This window comes from Anarhichas minor, unplaced genomic scaffold, assembly GCF_050575085.1.
Source record: "Anarhichas minor isolate MPS153535 unplaced genomic scaffold, ASM5057508v1 ptg000023l, whole genome shotgun sequence".
Taxonomy (NCBI): Eukaryota; Metazoa; Chordata; class Actinopteri; order Perciformes; family Anarhichadidae; genus Anarhichas; species Anarhichas minor.
The window spans coordinates 2882503-2901758 of record NW_027466469.1 but is presented as its reverse complement, the minus strand read 5'-3'; the positions used below and the strand labels follow the sequence as shown (position 1 = coordinate 2901758).

The 19256-nt window shown below is 39.9% G+C and overlaps 1 protein-coding gene across 2 annotated transcripts in view; it reads left to right on the top strand.

The window, feature by feature from the left end:
• Positions 1-19256, top strand: part of igsf21a (immunoglobin superfamily, member 21a) — a 169439-nt gene that overhangs the window by 117160 nt on the left and 33023 nt on the right. The gene's annotated exons all lie outside the window — the stretch shown is intronic.

Here is a 19256-nt window from a genome sequence, read left to right as displayed (position 1 = left end):
CTCGTGGTACAATACTGACTTTATGTGGATTATTTTAAAAATACTCTTTCTACTGTATACTTGTTCTAAACTTTAAAAATGATTCAATATTAAAATAAGTATTGATTTTAAAGCAGATCTCTCCTTGGATCCAGATGGAAACTATTTCAGATTTAGGTCTCCAGCTGGAGATTTCTGCTTCACCAGAAGAGACACAGAATCTGAGGACTTTATCACTCTATCTTGGCAGCATATCGGTGATATAGTCAGGGGCACGTCCATGCATGGATTACGAGACAAAAGTACCAGGATCTTAAAAATCCATGCTAAGACTAATTGGAGTTTCAACAAGAAGCAAGTGCAAAGACTTTGGAACAGGATTTAGAGCAAGAGTGATGTGAGCTCTTTGCTTTGTTCCAGTTAAAACCTTGGCAACAGCATTCTGGATGAGCTGTAATTGATTTATAGACATTTTTGGAGAAACCTGAGAGCAATGTCTTACAAATTGTCAAGCCTACTTGTAAAAATAAAATAAAAAGGACATTCTGTTCTGCATCTTCGGGCAAAAGACCAGTGAGCTTTGCAGTTTTCCTTAAATGATGGGATAATGTTTCTGAATGTCAACATGCAACTTAGAGACTGACCTCAGTGATCATTGGTTGATGCTGAACTTATTGATGCAATTTGTAAATGTGGTAAGGATACTCGGGGCTCACTGGCAAGGAGCTTTATGGTTCTGTATTATTTCAAGCGCGATATGCTGGATACTCTGAACATTGTTGCCACGATGGACTTAAAGATTGATGGAATGTGTGCCGGGTTTTGGCTTAGGTATTAGTGGAGATTTAAGATCTTGGCGTCGCCTCAATCTGTGTTCTGATTTTAGATAATTCAATCTGTTACAGAGTAAATTGTTGAAGTGGCCATTAGCCAAAAGCAGATTTGAGTCAAAAACCGTATAAAATCTTGATGCGGGCTGGTGGAAAAGCTGTCTTTCAAACCAATCAAGAGAAACCAGGCAGCAACTCTCTCACTGCAGCAGCTGGACTGACAAGACGACACAAAATCGTCTTCCTTGAATAATGCATGTTCAAGGATTCTCTCATAATGTGAACCAGTGGCAAAATGCTGATGCATACAAAGCAAATATATATCACACTTTGCATTTCCAGGAGAGTGGGCAATGCACATCTTTTTCTGAACATGTGCAAAAAAATATTCTCTTGAAATGCACAATATTCCACATGTTATGAGGTGCCAGAGGGGAAGCCTGCTACAGAGCTCATGCACCACCTTAAACAAATTATGCCATAATGGAAAGTAGGTGCAGAGATATCTGCAACCTCATGAGTGCCAAAGTCAATATGTTTGTCAGATTGCCCCTGAACAGAGAAACAGTGCTCCATAAATGAGTCCTTGTTCCATATAATGGAGGCTCTCTCAGATGCCTCTTGCTGCTGTGACTTTGCCCGAGAGCATATTCTCACGTATTCCATCCTATCGTGAATGACTGTGGAAACAGGCTCACAGTCTGACTTACAGTTATAGCTGGAGTGTTTCTGTCAGGACACAAGAGGTTGTCTGCTCTGCTGATATGAAGACAAACACAGCCAGATGTGTTTAGTCAGTTCAAATGATGCTTTTTCCTTCTCAAAGGGGTGAGTAGAGAAATGTCTCTTCTTACCCCTGTTTCAGTAAAGAGTTAGCTTCGATTTTAAATCAACACTGGATAGAAAACTGACATTGCATAGTTCATTCTGGGGTCAAATCTAAAAAGCCATAGAAATGCGTGTGTATTATTGTCTCGTCTCTTACATGTCTCATAGGCCATCTTAGCAACACAAGTCTCCATGGCTTCTATGAATGAGGAGAGCTGTGATACCACAATGTAAAAAGACAAATATCCTCCCTGGCTTTAAGAATAATCTAGAATTATCCAATTGTACCCAACATACAATTGTCTGGCCAGAGATGACTTACATATAGCTAAACAAATTTACCAATTTTAAAGTGCCAGTGTGGAGAATTTAGCGACATCTAAAGGTGAGGTTGCAGATTGAAAAAAACTGAAAATTCTCCTGTGTGCCAACACATAGGAATGGCCCAATCTGTTTGGTTTGTCCCTTCAGGGCTACTGTAGAAACACAATGCAACATAGCAGACTCTGTGAAGAAGACCCGCTTTGCATATAGATATAAACGGAAAACAAAACTGCAGGTGATGTACACGAAAGAAAACATATTAATTAAGATATTAATTTCTGGCAATAGACCCCTCCCCCCCTATGTGCTATACACTGTCTCTTGGATAGTTGGATGTGTCAGCCAAATAAACATTTGAGGCGTTATATTACTTTCATATATTAAGTCTTTCTGCCTCGGAGTTTTCTCCTCTTGCCTCCCGTAGAATCCTACGTTCAGCTTCCCAATCAATGTTTTCAGACATGAAGTTATGAATCTACAGACAAAACTATTTTATCTGAGCAAGAAATGTCGAAGAAAATCGAAGAAATGTGAACCTACTTTTTTGCAATAAAAACTCGGAAAAGACAGATGCTCTCCGTGAAGTCGTTTTTTGCCCTTGAATTTTATAGGCTCTTTCAAGAGCTACCTTATGAATGGCCAGACTATATTTGAACACATGACATCAATATGAATGGATACTGTAAGCCTGGAAAAAAACTTGCGAAGCAATAATCTCAGCCATGCGGGGCTCTCGTGAATCAGCTTCAGTCTCTTTACAACAAGAAATGTGCTCTTGGAGTAAACAGTTCATGAATCCATCATTGTTTGGGGTGTTTTTATAGAGAGGTTTCACTCCATGCCATATTAGAGTGTAAATGTAAAATCCCAAATTACTCAGCACTCAATACAGCAGTTGATCATGCATATTACACTGGAGCCGCCACTGGCAATGGTTTGATGGGTCGGTCTGTCGATCATTGTAAATGAGCTCTTCTGAAAACACTTAATTTGACGGTTTCAATTATCATTATAGTGTAATATTGTTTTCTTGAAAGAAGAGATATGAATGCTTGTGCATCAGTTTTGCACTTGAGTGACTTTGGGAAATGTTGTGCTTCCTCAGCACTGGGTTGAATTGCAAATAAATCATCTCTATACAAACAGATCCCTGCGTATTTCACTCACATAGACTTTGCACATCTGTGGAGAACATGGTGAATTGAGCTTCCCCAGTGAGACATCACAGTGCCAGTCGTGGTACTGTGGAAGACATTGATTGGCACGTCACTTCTGACTCGATACAGTTTGGCTTTAACAAAAATCCCCACAATGACCAGTAATCTGAGCATCTATTAAATCCAACGATTTCTGTTTATTTTTTGTTCCTTTACATGTGAATCAGCTCATTTAAAAGCTCCAGTTAAAAATATGAATGAGTTCATCAGAAAAAGACATATTTCCTCGACTGAGATTGATTAAAGAAGCATACAGCACAGACCATTCAAAATTGCTACCACTTGCTTCTTTCCACTGTCGTTTTGAGACAGCAAAAATGGCAAAATCATTTTACCGGATGTAATATCTACTTCAATTCACCAAAATTGAGTTTGTAATGCTGACCCCGGAGAGATTTAATGAAAAACGTTTGAACACATTCTTTTTTTAATCAGAACAATGAAGATTGTGTTCTTCTAAAGTAGGGGTGGGCAAACTTTTTGGCTCGGGGGCCACATTGAGTTTTAAAATTTGACAGACGGGCCGGGCCAGTAGCAGATGAATGGAGTGTTTGTGACCTAATATGAATTACAAGTAAAAGCCATGACCTAAAAAGTAACTTGCATTTAATTTCAGTGGGAACAGTGTTGATGGTCACCCTTTTTAACCAGTGCGTCAACGTTTGGTGTCAGTTTGGTTGTGGCAATTCTCAGAACAGATCTGAGGTGTTCATCAGTTAGCTGGGATCTTAAACGGTATTTTTTTAATCGCATTAATGTCGTGCACTTACTTATTAAATAGTCATTTTTTGACACAGTGTTTTTAGTGTAAAGGTTAATGACTGTGGTCTTTTTATCAGTTTGATTCTTTGATGGATCGTACACATATTTGACTGTCACATCTAACATTATCAGAGTTCTGCTCTGTAATGTCTTTTCTTGTCTCTCCCCCCTGTGTCACGGTGTGGGTACATCTCACTGGCGTCAGGAAACGTATCAGAATACCCTTATTTTATTGGTTAAACTGCATCACGTGATTTACAACGCATTGGTCGGTGTTTTTCCTGCACCGCTGAACAAGTGCCGTACATGCTGGAAAGGAGCGTGAATAACTCCGCTGCATAAAGCAAAGGCCCGCGACCCACTGAAAACGGGTCCGCGACGAACCACCAGTTGAGAATCACTGGTCTGCAGGATCGTGACGAGCGGTGAACAGCTGTTTGTGTGGCGTGTCTTCCGTCTCTTCCTGTTTCCTTCACTTACATTCCCCTGGGTCCTAAGCCCCTCCCTGTACAGCTTCTTATCACCTCTTTGCACCAATGTACATTTATAACAAATACCACACATATTACACGGTAATCAGCGTTGCATATGTGTCAAACTCTATCGGTGCATCTCCGGTCTGTCTTTGTTCATCCTGCATCGCTCTGTTCTGTTCTTTAATGTAACGTAACTGGAGCGACAGAGCCTCTCCCAACTGTTAGCAGACTGTTGTGCTAGCAAGCAGGCTCGCGAGCGAGCTGTACCCAGCATGCAGTTCGGCGGTGAAATTATATAAATGTACAATTATTAGTGTTACAAATTGTTTATGTGTCACAGACTGTTGTGTGCTGTGGTGTTTTTCTCTGTTAAAGAGCATTAGTTGTGGGTTGTTAATTGTTGTGGTATAAAGTTATGACCATGACTAGAGGTCCCTCTCAAGACATATAAGACAACTAGCGCTGACCGGCAAAGAATACATTTAGCTGCCTGTTGAAAGCAGACAGCAGTTGTGCTGTCCGGCTATGCACCGGTATAATGGTGTGTGAAGAATTCATATCATACGGGAAATTAAAACCAGTATACTGCCCAGCCCTAGTCTTTATTATAGTTTGGACAATTTTGTACCAATATTTGACGGGCCGGATTAAAAAGCCCGCGGGCCGTAGTTTGCCCATGCCTGTTCTAAGGTCATGACGGTGAATTTGGTTATTCCTGTGAATGGATGAAATAGTCATGTTTTATTATTTGTGTGGAAATGGAAATGAAGGTGATACTTTTGTGCAGCTAAGTATCACCAAATGGTGTGAAATAACTTTATTTATTACATCATTTTGCATGTTATCACTGGACCTTCTTTTTGCTTTTTCGTGTGTAGACATGACACACAAAGTCTCCTTAAAAAAAGCATGCTATCTATTCCAGATCACATTGTTTTTTTTGGGGTGCCTTGTTGTTCAATGACAATGTATTTCATCAGTCTTACGTTGAACATCCGCTGCTGGACATTTGGGCAATTGCAATTTGGTCAAACTTGGAGAAATTAAGTTTAAAAGATATGAATTGATCCAGTTCCTTAAAGAAAAACTGAATCAACTGAAGCCTGTTAGGCAGGCTGTACAAAGAATGATGTAATCATGTAGCCTTGGCATACACACATGGCTCTTTGTTGATACCGGTTAGACCTGCAAGCAGGTTCTGTAGTGAATATTAGGCTATACTATTTGTAGATATAGTTTCCATTTTTAGCTTCGTAGGATTGTGACTCAAACATTTCCAATAACTCCAGTGTGTTGTAAAGTTCAAAAGTCAAAATTGATTGAACATAGATGTAATCTTTTTCAAAATTGTGAACATGTTTCTATCTAACAAAATATTCAGCTTCAATCCATATTTGTTGCCGTTTAACCTTTCAAAAAACAACATTTCATAAGAAATTAAGATTCATTTAAAAAAAAGTGTGTTAGCCTATTTAATTAAAATTGTGCTAAGAAGGAATTATTTCCACCAGATATTATAACTGGCATTTCTCAGGGCAGGAAAACCAAAAGGGTTCGCAAGCATGGGATGCATTGTTTTTAATCATTCATCAGAATAGGATGCTAATTTATATCATATATAATATATCCTTGAGTCCTACGCGGCAGGTGAGTGTTGAAAACGTTTCAATTCAGAATCAATGCGTCTCATCAATCTCATCGGCTCCTCTGATCGGCCTTCTTAAAGACCTCCAATCAAACTATTTACAACAAATATGGGCCGATGACAATTGGCAAGACTATTTTGATGAAAATCACAAATTCTGGGGCGCACAACCTCCTCCGACTGTCGACATATCCAATGGTGTGATGGACGGCCATATAGGAGTATGGAGGTGGGAGCAAAAGGTTTTTATAAAAACCGCATGCATACATGTGTTTTCTGCAAAAGCATGCACACATTCACACTAAACACATTCACATATAAATTGAAGCAAACTTGAGCAGACCAAACTCCAGGCTGAATCAGAGCAATTTCCAGGGTGGATCCGAGCAATCTGGTCATTCTAATTATAGCGCGCTGTACGGGGAAACTGGCGAGGTCCTCAAAGAAAGCTGTAATCAAAACCTCACGCAGCGGGGTGCTGAAATGCACGGTCACTTAATATGACGGCATGGAATTGCAAATTCATGACCCTTGAATACAGTGTGCACCAGGCATGAGGTCGGTCCTAGTCTTTTTTCCATCTCCGTGTCTTCTCATATTGAGAGAAACATTGCAGAGTTCTTCCCCTGCCTGGGAATATAGGGAACTGCATCATTATACGAAGAATCTGAAGCGGCAGGTGTAGTGCAGCATGGAACAATTGCTTAACCTGCCTTTAACAAGGGCCACAGCCCATAAATCAAACCCCAGACCATGACTTTATAGTTCATCCCATTTTGTCCTCATTTCTACTTTGGATTTACGACACTGTATAAAGCTAAATGGAATATTACAAAGAACTTTACTATTAGTGTGGATAGAACATGCGGGCACAAAACCTGGTGTGCACCGACTCTTAACAAGGCTTTTATTTTGTCACTGTCACTGTCGTTAAGTGCTCCACACATTTCTCCGCCTGATCTTTCAGTGTCACAATGTCGGACAATCCAACGACTGTCATCACCCTTGAAATGTCAATGGGATCTCTAACCGGTTTAGCAACTAAAGGCATCCTTGAAACAAACCCTATCATGTCTTGAAGCAAAAGCATCATATTTAATTGAGAACATTCCCCAATCTGAGTGTGAAAGAGCTAGTAGTAGAAAATGTGATGTGTGTGTGTGTGTGTGTGTGTGTGTGTGTGTGTGTGTGTGTGTGAAATTATGTGAACTGACATGTTCAACGATTTTAATTGTCCAAATAGAAAAAAAATGAGAAATATAGGCAGGGAACAATTCATCAGTATAGTGAGAGATGCCAAAAGATGTGCACTTTTTGGAAATACGTTGAATAATAATCAAACGTCGAGAAGTGGGAAGTTGAAAACAGGGTTCCTTTGTTGCACAGAGGGAGGTCAGGATCACCAGGATGTCACTCATCATTTCTAGCTTGAAAAGATTTGCTGCACCGTGAGAGTTCAATTTATTTAAAAACATGAAAAATGTTTTCAGCCCAACGTAGATCTGATATTTCCTACGGCCAAAAATAAGAACCAATGCATTCATGAATATTTACTCAAGGAATTGGAGATGTAATATGTCACCATGAAGTAATCAAATGTCATTTCCATGCTAATGGTGGATTTACATTTGTATCACATGTAGGAAATGCTGCTACTCCACACGAGGCGTGGGACTGATTCATTTATTCATTCATGCATTTATGCATCCAGTCACTCATTCATCAATTTTCTTAATTATTTCTCATTTCTTAAAAAGCAAAACTGAAATTACAGTTTTGATGACTGGAGCTGAAGATCAAGTTAGAAGTGTGGCTTTCAAAGAACGTCAAGTGTGGAAGGAACTTTCTTTTTTCTTTTTTTAAAGGGAAAGAAAACCGACTTTCATGCAGTTTATCAAACAGCTTATTCATATCATGGACTGTTTGATAAAACCATTTTCATAAAACCTTTCCAGAGAATAATGCACAATGAACAGGTGTATTTATCTTGAGCTTCCGATTCATATCGCCGTAGTGCTTCATGTAATCGCCTCTGACACAGACAAACAAACAAAAAGATAAGATCAACAGTTGTAGGACGAGACGAAGCTGCCTGGATCAATAGGCTAGGCTTAGTCCTTTGAGAAATTAAATCAACTTTGGTTTGTGGATTTTATCTTTTTGTGAGAAGGAGTGTCAGTCATAATATTTGCAGGGCCTGGTAAATATTGTTAGATGCACCACAGTAATGAAGTTGAGAAAATACAGGTGCACGGAGTATGCCTCTTTCAATGGACATAACAGAATAAACTGTTGATTAAAAGCCTCTTTTCTTGTTTGAAAAAATGAAATGAAAACGAGAGGCGGACTGGATTTAAACCGTTTTTAACTGGAGTTAAACTGACTGAGATTAAAAGTGTTCTCTTGATCATAGTACATGGATCTGCTTAGTCTAACATGTTTCAAGATACTGACACTCATTTCCGATTATTTGAAGCACTCATTCATTCATGACTCTATAACATGACGGTATCATCAAAGGTTCATGAAGTAACAATCAAAATGAAATAATGAAAAAAACCTTTTTACTCAACGTTTTATTCATTACGAGTTTAACACTCAAAAACTCTTTTCTGCTTCATTGGAACCGTTTGAAATGTCTTTGATCAGATCAGATTGAGTTGTTGGTAGAAAATTGTGCCTCCGGGGCATGATTACATTACATTCACTTTAACAAAACTCAGCCTGGAGAAAGGACGTGATGTCCCGTTGCCTATGAGGGAAGGAGAGCTGTTGAGCCTGACTGGAGATATTGTTGAATAGTGGAAGTGAAGTGGAGTTTGATAACTTGGGGGATGTCATGCTTCCCTGTGATTGGTACGGTTGTTTCAGAGCTATGGGACCAGTGAGGTTATTAATCACCACACTTTTGTTTCTAGTCCACATCAACCATCGCTTTTGCTCTTCGTGCTGCTGCACCAGGATGGTCTCACGCAGCAGTTGCAGCAAAAGCTACGACAACAAAAAAAAGATTGGGCCGTGGTTCGTAGATATCCCATAAAATGATTTTGTATTTCATCCACGTAATCAAGAAAGAGGAAGTATAAAGTTTGCTAAAGCACACACAAAGCGGCCTGGTGGGGGTTGTTGGATGGGTCCAATCTTCCGATCTTTCAGTCTCACAAAATAAGCTGTAACTTTTCGTAAAATATCACACAAACTGTTTTATGAAGATAGGTTGGCTGCACACACATGAACCCAAAATAGCAGGAGACGCTCACCTGGTGTGTGCGTCAAAGAACTACCCCTTTGTTGCGCTTGAATGGCTGAAACAGGGCCCAGAATAAAGCCTTCAAGACATAAATCTGGTATCCAAACATGTTTTCATCCTAACTTTCCTATACTGACCCCTGGTCAGACCCCTTTGCGTCTCTTTCTAATTCACTGGCTAGCCCAGCACGTCAAACTATACTGCTCCACTACAGTTGCAGTAAACACTTCGTTAACGTCGTGAATTCAAACAAAACTGCATGTGGAAAGTGGCATATTTCAGCTTTACAATACATTTATACACTTTAAAGTGTAATGCAATAGAGTTGTACAAAAGGGTATTGCACAGCTACCACATGGCTACTTCTGGACTATGTACCTGTATGTATGTGACAATGGTAATACAGTTTAAGTTGGTTTACAATTGTGCAATAACCGTGCAGCCCCCTTAAGAGCTTTAATGTGCTGCACACTGAGATGAACATTGTTGAAACAACATTCTTTTCAGAGTGGATTACTCACCAGAAAGAACCCATCAATCAAATGCAACACAGGGGACTATTATTCACACTGGATAAACCTTTTTATCCCTCTAATGTGTGAAGTTAGACACTTCCGACATTCCCATTCTGCACATGTCCCTAATGGAACGGACTGACACTATGGAGAACACGCTGCATTTGGTAGCTACTTTGCATTTTACTTTCGACATCAAAAACAGACACTCAGTGTTAACTAATTACTGACCCAGCTTTGAAGCCTTTTACTTGTGGTGAGAGAATATGGTGACTATAATACTTGAATACTACTCTGAAAACCATCGTTACCTAAAGTGATGATTTGTCAGTTAGGATGGGATAGTTTGTCATAGTTTACAGTCTTTCCTGTGTCACCAAATTCAAGACACATTTTAAGTTTCCATCTTCATCTTCAGTGCTTGTTCACATATTTGGGTATCTGAAGTGCCTACCAACTCAATAACTGTAAAATTAGACAAGTCAGTTAGTTTTTTGGGGCCACCTGGATCAGAATACATGTGGATCAACAAGCCATTCAGATTTGGCTCCACTAGCGATATCACATGCAAGCTCATTAGAATATACCGCCTCCCAGCAGGGGGCGACTCCTCTGGTTGCAAAATGAAGTCTGATTGTGTAGAAGTCTATGAGAAAATGACTCTACTTCTCTCTTGATTTATTACCTCAGTAAACATTATAAACACAAGTTTATGTTCTCAATTGCATGTTTTAAATCTTCTTTGATACAGCATGATGTTCATTTAATAAATTATGGTCCCATTTAGTGTAAAGTTTGACAGGTCGCTAACACAGCATCTGGTAGTTGTCTGTGTTTTTGTCTTAGAACTTTAACCCTTTCACAGTGTGTTTTCAGTTCATGAAAGTTTATGCTTTTATTTTGGTCACCTAAAATGAAATATTCAGCGTTCTGTTGTGCTCCGCCCTCTCGTGTCACATCTGGATGCAAAAGGCCAAGATGGAGACGGCCAAAGCTCAAAAAAAGCCGTCCACAAACCAGTGGTCCTCTTATATACAGGCTATGGTTTCAGACGCTGGATGAATACCGATATATTCAGATAGACAGAATAAGAAAAAAATTGTTTTTTAATTAAACATTAAAACAAGAAAACATGTATATATGTATATAATACAATAAGTTCCCTTTAAGTCGCTGCATATCCATTTACATATGACAGAATCACTATAATATACATTTCTATAACATGATTGATTAAGGTAAGGTTGGCAACCGATTTGTGTACAGCTGAATTCGATAAACCAAATTTTTTGTCTGTTTTTTTGTTGTTGCAGTTTATCATGTAAGAACCCAAGATTGCCCATCACTACAAGTGACTAAATTACTTTGTCACATGTCATCCCAGACTCCCCATTATTGCTGTTGTTCACAATACTGCCAACTATTCAAGAGACGCAAAAATGGCATCAATATTTTAAAGGAAGCGTTGGTACAGTTTAGGTGTGAGTACCACTATAATAATTGTATATGCTGTGAGATTGAGAACATACTAATACAGCAGCAGATTCTAAATTGCTTTTTTGAACACGTCAATGAAACCCTTAAATTATATCTCAAGATCTAAACACAAGAAGAAATAGATTGTTTTGAACTATGTGTGCTTCAAAATGCTGTGACAATGAGAAATTGAGGATGCCCACCGAGCTTTTTACACTTTAGAAACTCACCGTCAACTCTCCTCACAAGATCAAAATAGGTGTAATGTTCATGAAGTGTGCCGTCAGAGATCCGGATAATGTTCAGAGACTGCTTTCACCTTGAAAATCCATCCATCACACACACACACACACATTTAAGGATAACTGGCAGCGTTTCAATAAAATGCCCAAATGAATGGCTCTTTGTGAGATCGGGAGGGTCTATTAATTTGACGACCCACTTGTAAAGGTTCCTCTGAGCTTAATGGGCCATATATGCTCACAAGCAGGTTACAATGCTATTATATGAACTATATTCTATGTTTCTTTATTGTCAAACCTCGGTTTTCAAATTTTAGTTTTCCATGTTATGTGTACCTCTTTTTACCAATGTATTCCTATTTTAATCCACTTGATTGCAGACAGATTTTTTCTTCATGTAGGTGTGATACGAAGTAAGAGAAAAAAAGACGAGATAAAGTATTCGCACATCAATTATTGATGTGTCTGAGATGTGTTTAATAGCTAAGGAAATGATTGCTTTTGTGATGTGTGCCACAGTGATGGCAATTTTAGTATTTGTCACTGATTTTTCTGAATAGCAAGAAGATTCTCACAAATGAGTTCGGAGCTAAAATGCAGTCTTGGATCAAATGCATTTCCACCAAAACAGCAGGCAGATCGTGCAATAAAACTGCAGGGCTTTTTAAAATGATCTCAAAGCGTTATGGATGTGATAATGTCATAATATGTCATCAGTATACTATTTCACACCATGGAACACACAGAATATATAGTATTTATGTATTTCACCATCTGGTTTCTTAGCTTAAAAATATACATAAACCAGTGCTCAGAACAGGTTAAACATGTCGAAGTAATAGAAGTCATTGTGTTGGTTCTTTTCTCCATTTTCAAAAGAGAAACCCTTGATGCATGGTCACCCATTTGTCTTGGTCATAGCTGCTCCATCAACAACCCCTGCATGTCAGCTTGAAATATGAATTGTCCTCCTCGTCCCTGAATGCTTTGTATACTATATCGACATTTGTGGAGCCTGCGGCCTCACGGCCGCAGGCATTTAATGTAGATTTTCACAAAGACTTCTTTGGGGATTGTTCACATGGGCTGGGGCCAGAACTGAGAATTGAAAGATGGATACTTCACGATCTCAAGTGACTCTCTTTGGCCTCGTATAACTTTACAGCCTCATTTTACCCTCTTGCTCTGTAAATTTGATGTCATAAAAATGAGGGTGGAAAAAAAAACGTCAGAGCCATATTGATCAAGAAATGTGTCCGTGACGCCCGAGGCTCTGGGGACCTTAAAAGGTGCATCCATGTCAATGCCTTGTGAATTACCAAGCTGCCAAATAGGGGGGGGGGGCTGGGCTGGAGAGGGCTAGAGGTAAAGGGGCCAAATTGGAACAGATTGCCAACCCTAAACCTCTGCCCTTAAGTACAAAATAAACTTTAGGGATGAGGGTGCCAGTCACAGCATAATTGATGCCGGGCAGGGTACAGGGTAGGTCCCATCTGCCACTGTCTGCTATTTGGGAGACAAAGGAAAGAGCTTTCCCTTATGTTCTGCCTCAACCAAGCCTTCAAACTGTGCTGGCAAAATCCACTCCTCTGTCCCCCTTGTCCTCATTATAAACACAAAGCTGTAAGTCCAAGCCTATAGTTTACCCTCACAGAGCAGCAGCCCGGGGAGAGACTGGGGAAAGCCATACACAGCCAAGACATATCGAATTTACTATCGTATGGGAACAGAGCGACAGAGGAAAGCACAATTGTACCTAAGCTCCGAAATCACTCTTTAGATTGTGAGATTGTTTTTTCTTTATGTGTGCAATTTTCCTTTTTATTTTTCAACGAAAGCTATACCCAGCGCTCTGAACAGCGTTGTGTAATAGGTGTGTGTGGGTGGTGCATGTCTCTTAGAGGTAGACCACAGTATTCTGTCCACTTGAGAGACGGTCACTGGCTAGACAGCTGCTATTGCTCAGTAATGCATCAATGAATCCATATGTTTCCACGGACAAGAACGCTCAAGCGCGTTTCTCACTCTCCTGAACACACAGACAGTCATGTGGTTTATGTGTCCCGCTGTTTTTTCAACAACATCTGTATGATTAATGGGCTTCAGAACTGGGGAACTTGTTTCAGTGTGACACAAGCTTTTGTCTCTGCGTTTCATCCCCTTCCTCCTCCTGACAGCCACAAGAGCCTCCCTCTCTCTGCAACCCGCTACCGCTGGCTGGTGCGCTGGGGCGGGAGGTTGTGATATGAGCTGACAGGACCGTAATAATCCATGCAAATTAGCAGGGTGGTTTGTAAATGCAAATGCTAAAAGCACAAAAGAAAAGTGATTAAAAAGCGTTTCGGTGTCTTTTATCTCGCCGTGGTGCTTGTGCCGGGGAATAAAGGCATCAGATTTAGGTACTGGGTACACGTGCCAGCGCTCATTTCAACATGTCTTTTCTTCCCTCTTGAGAGGACTTAACTTTGATTATTCTTTATGCTGCCTTCCTTCTCCCCTTCTGCCACAATCATAGCCCATCCAACTGGGTAACTTCTCAGAATAAGGGATAAAAGCACTGTCAGTTTGTGTTTCACTCAGCATGAACTCAGTGTGGAATGCATGCATATTTCTCCCTTTCACGAGAAAGAAGTCCTGTTTCCAGCCTGATCTCATGGGGAGTTGTATAAATAGCACTGATAGTTATAGCTATGATAACATTGCATTACATACACGTCGTAAAATTACGGAGAAAGGCGTTTTTACTGCATGCTAAATGACTTAAAGATGTGGTCAGTCATGGCTGTCCGTTTTACATGGTGCATGTCTTGAATCGACACAAATATGAATTCACACACACCTCTCCTTTAGGGAGGAACTTAGTCTTGGAGCAGAAATCAAGCAGCAGTGGGGCATATGTTGTGTGCATTGCCAAGAGCTGGCAGTCTGAAATTTGTTTTGATTTTTTTGGTTGCCAGAATCATATCCTCAAGCCCACGAGTACAGTTGAGATCATAGAACTGGCCTCGGGAACGGTCCAATTAACGTCCATTCCAGACTCCACTGGGATGGCGATGAGGTGAAAGAGTCAATTAAATTGACAGTTGCTTAATTTGCAGTAATGTGGCATGTCTGTTTCCACTCTTCACGTGTGACCTCTTACCTTTTGTGTTTAGGACTAATTTGCATAAAGAGCAGCTGAGTAGTATGCAGCCTTTACTCTAAAGTTTCCAATATCCTTCCCGAGACAAAGGGTTTGTTCGTACTCTGAACACGTAATTTAACGGGAGACTAAATGTACATGAATTTGCCTTAATGTGACATTGAAGGAGTGCCATTTAGGCAAGGCAATGACTTGTACTGTGTATGAAAAAATGAAAGCAAAAGGAAAACAGGACCTCACATGTCAGTGCCTTCAGCTGGTGTAAACAGGTTCAAGCTCCTCTGTGTCTAAGAAGGGTTACTAATATCCTGCTATAGTCCCCTACATTTGCCAGCATTTCCTCTCCCTTCCATCTGTGTTCTCTCTCTGGCTTTTGTTACAGATCTGCACATCAGAGACATCGTGTCATATTATCACTCCTGGCACTAAGAGGAGGGAAATATTTTTTGCATGTTCCTTTGGGTCCACGTCTTTCTGTCCACACTATTATTTCAAGTCTAAAGAACCTCTCCACTTTCAGACGTGAAAATGTTTTGCATATTAATGACACTCGTGTCACCTCAAGGTCCTCTTGCAATCTGAGATACGACCGTGTATACACAATACATGGGGATGTGCAGGGCTATTGGCCCCGCTGTATTCACTGTATTTTCTACAGAGAAGTCAAATCGTGCCTTTTTTAATTGTGAAAATAAATCCAAATAAATGACCATCCTTACAAATGCTAAAGGAAATGGGTGTTTGAATGAACTAATGTTAGTCTGTGACTAAATGGCGCACACCCACATTAGATAGTTGGCAACTCGAGCACAAGTCGTGCATAAAAGCTAAATAAGCAGTAAACAAAAAGAAAAGCAGCAAGAGCAGACCATCGAGAGCTGTCTGAGATTGAAAACCTTGGCTAAATGATTGCACTAATGTTCCTTTTGTGAATGCAATTTAAATTTACTTCTTTAATTTTGGGACAAAGATTAGCAGCTGCTTAAGTATGCCATCTTTCACCTGTAGGTACTGAGCCATTCATAACATAACCTACAGTGTCATTTATGAGATTACTGGTATGTTTGTTGCCAGGTCTCGCGATAATTTGAAATAGAAAAAAGGTTAATTTTTGTTGATTTTCTCTGGATTTGTCTGTCTGAAAGATGCCTTTTCCGTGACTTGATGTTCAAAGATATGTGGCTTGTGAAAAATGGGTTCAACTTTATATAGTGACTATGAAGCGAAAGAATCGGTCATATTCTGCGTTCACGTTCACTTCTCCCATTGGAGTTAATAGACCTTCTACTCGTCATCTAAAGGGGCGGGGCAGTGGTGAAACCCATGTGACACAGATACAGGAAACTGATTCTCAGTGGGTCGAGCGGTCTCTCGCTTTGTCGCCGCATAATAGTTGCACTTTGTGGACAGTATTTACGACTAAAACAACAGTTCTAAAAAACATATTGAAGTGCAAATGAATTGCACAAAGTGGAGAATGTCATAAGGTTAGTTGTTGTTATGGACGGGGTTCCTCAGCTGTCTGAAAGAAAAGAAAAAATATTTGTTCATTAAGTAATCCAGTGATTTTTATAAGATTACACTGAGACGTGAATTGTTGAATTTATAGTGTTTACTTTTGGACTCCTGGGCTTACAATAAAAAAAAAAAAGTACAGCTTCATCAAATATTTATCACTGAATTACTGTCAGGAAAGGTAAGCCAGGGATGACCTTGGGGCCTTTTCTTTGCCATCCTCTCCACACACACACCACTTCCATCCACTATGAATAAACCCCCAGAGACATGGACTCAAGGCCAGGGTGCTCAGCACAAGGGGATGTTGTGAGTGTTTCTTGTGAGTCCAGCTGTCTCCAGAGCTCTAAATCCCTTAATTATGAGGCATGGTAAAGCAGTCTCATGGGAGCATTAAACATGCTCCTGTTCTGCACAATCCCATTTGCATTTATTTTTTCTCCTTTTCCTATTTTATTTTATTTTTTATTTTTGGAAAGACTGCAGGTTGACGGCGCTTGAGGATATAGAACGTGAAGAAGCAAACGAGAGATGGAAGAAGAGATCATTATTGAAGTTGCTGGCGCGGCAGTACTACCAAGGACTAAATGAAATAAATGCTGTTTTTCAACGGCGTGCAACTGAACTCTGAGCATTGGAAAAAGAAGGAAATGGCTCGTGTGAATGCAGTGTCCTGATTTTAAGTTTACAGATCTGTATTCAGCCAGCAGTATATATACGACAAGTTTGGCAGAGCTAAGCAATGGTATTTCCGTTTTCTCTCTTTTTGAACAAATTGTTCGACAAGTTTCAGGAAGTTTATTATAAAGCTTTTTGAAAGAGTTCCATGAGCCCATGAGGTTGGCAAAAACTACTCAACCTAAAGAGGTAGATGTAATCCTAAAAGTACAGTGAAAACATGGAAATCACCAGATTTGGACAGTGTGAAAGCCTTTATTCTTGCTTAAGCATTAAACCAATAGTATACACAGCCCACAAGATTGCAATCAATTCTGAGGAAAAAACTTGTGCGGCAATCTGAATGCCGCAGGCACACAGAGCAGGAATACCTTTGCCTGTACACTGTGCAGCTTTCATTATGTAGAGGAAAGGGAGAGATGCTGCGGAGAAGATTTGAAATATGTTCTGTTCTTGAATCTTTTGAGTTTTAAAAGAAACCATGAGAATGTCAAATATATTGACATTTATTTTATTTTTTTTAGGAAAAAGTTTCTTTGCTTTTGATGTCTTTCTCCCAAGACCTCTACAGATTGTTTAGCAAACTTAACTGTTGTGTCTCTTTTTTTATTTTTTTATCTCTAACTGTTTTGTAGTAGCTCTATATCCAACCTACATCTGCCTCAACATACTCCGCAGTAACCCTGTCAAGAGGGACATTTAAATATATCTTTTGTTTTTAAATGATTGCTATTTAGGCCTCGGTACGTGTTAGCACTAAGAGGCAGACGCCCCCATTTAACACACCCGACAGACAGCTTAAAACAAAGAACTGCAGCACAAAAAAAACCAGAGGAAATTTTGCTCAACCTTTTAACAAGTGGGCGAAGTGAGAGCTGCAATTAAATGAGGTATGAAAGGCTTAGACTCCATCATCCCAGACAACCATCTTAATCCTATACAGGGTTGTTGTGTTTTGCAAATAGCATGCTGTGCACGGCGGGTCTTGTTTTTAATCATGTCAAATATTTCACCAAGCTTTATTGCTGTCTTTGGCTTTGACTCCCATGAGGTGACCGTCCACCCACAGGGCAGAAAGCCCGATCAATACACCTCTCTCCTGAACTAACGTGAACCAGAAGGTGGTGTTAGTCATTCTATTTTAACTAAACAAAGCATCTCCTTATTAGAGCTTTGTCGAAGTGCTTGTCAGGGGATTATCAATTATTATCAGTCAAGTGGAAACTTGCAAATTGACAATAACTTTTAATCTAATAAAATTGAATTCGATGAGATTATCTTTGTCTAAATTAAATGTGCGTGGTTTAGTGTGTTAAAACTCCCTGCAGATAGCTGCAGAAACTCCACTGATCTCTTTGCGTTTACAGCTGCTAATGTTGTGAAAATGAATCATAATTTTTATCTACATAGTATCGCAGCACTTGGAGCACTTTGAAGACCGAAAATTCACGATGGTGCTAGCGATATATATTTACTGGACTGCAGCAAGCTCTGTTCCATAAAAACAGCATCGCACTCTAGAGTATGATGCTGTTTTATGGAACAGAGCGATCAATATCATAAATATATAAAGTTGGATTGTTTTTTCTTTTTATTGTCTGATTATATGCTCTGCATACTGGAGCAACTTCACTGCACTGGAGAGCACTTCACCACTTGACACCGCTTCTGTGTCGCGGCACTTGTGAATGATTGTTCAGGAAAAGACACCTCTGACAGCTTATCATATGCCAGGTTGAGGCAGGCTTGTCAGTAAGCTAATGGAGTGTTCAAAGGTTAATTTACTACCATATGAATCCCATCAATAAGCAATTAAGTGGTGTGGAAACACAGAGGCACCACGACCAGCAAAGCAGCTAAATCCCCACCATCCCCCACCTTAAGTCAATTAATTTTCCACCGGCATGTCTGTTTAAAACCGCTTGATAGATTTAAGTGACACATGAAAAAGACACTGCTCCCTGCGTGACCTTTCTGTTGCCTCACCGTGTTCGCCTCAAAGCATGACTCACGGATTCAAAAATTGTAACCTCAGAAGAGAATCGTCTCTCAACTCAAGCAGTCCTCGACGGATTTCACAAAAAAGCCTCTCGTTCTAAAATGGAGCTTGGGCCAATTGAAGTATTCTTAAAAAACTAATGTCCCTGCAGAATCTGAAGGAAAATAAAGCGCCACACTATTCATTGCCTACGCATGATGCTGCATGAAAAGGCCTCACAAAGGGAATGCATGTCGATGTATAGAAAAGATGAAAAACTCTGCATCTCAAAGCTTCTTCAGCTTGTGAGAAAGTGCCTTTGATACTCAGCAGTCCTCATCAAAATGCAAGAGATCCTCGTGCAGCTGGCCATCATCTGCTGCAGTGTCGTCACTTAAG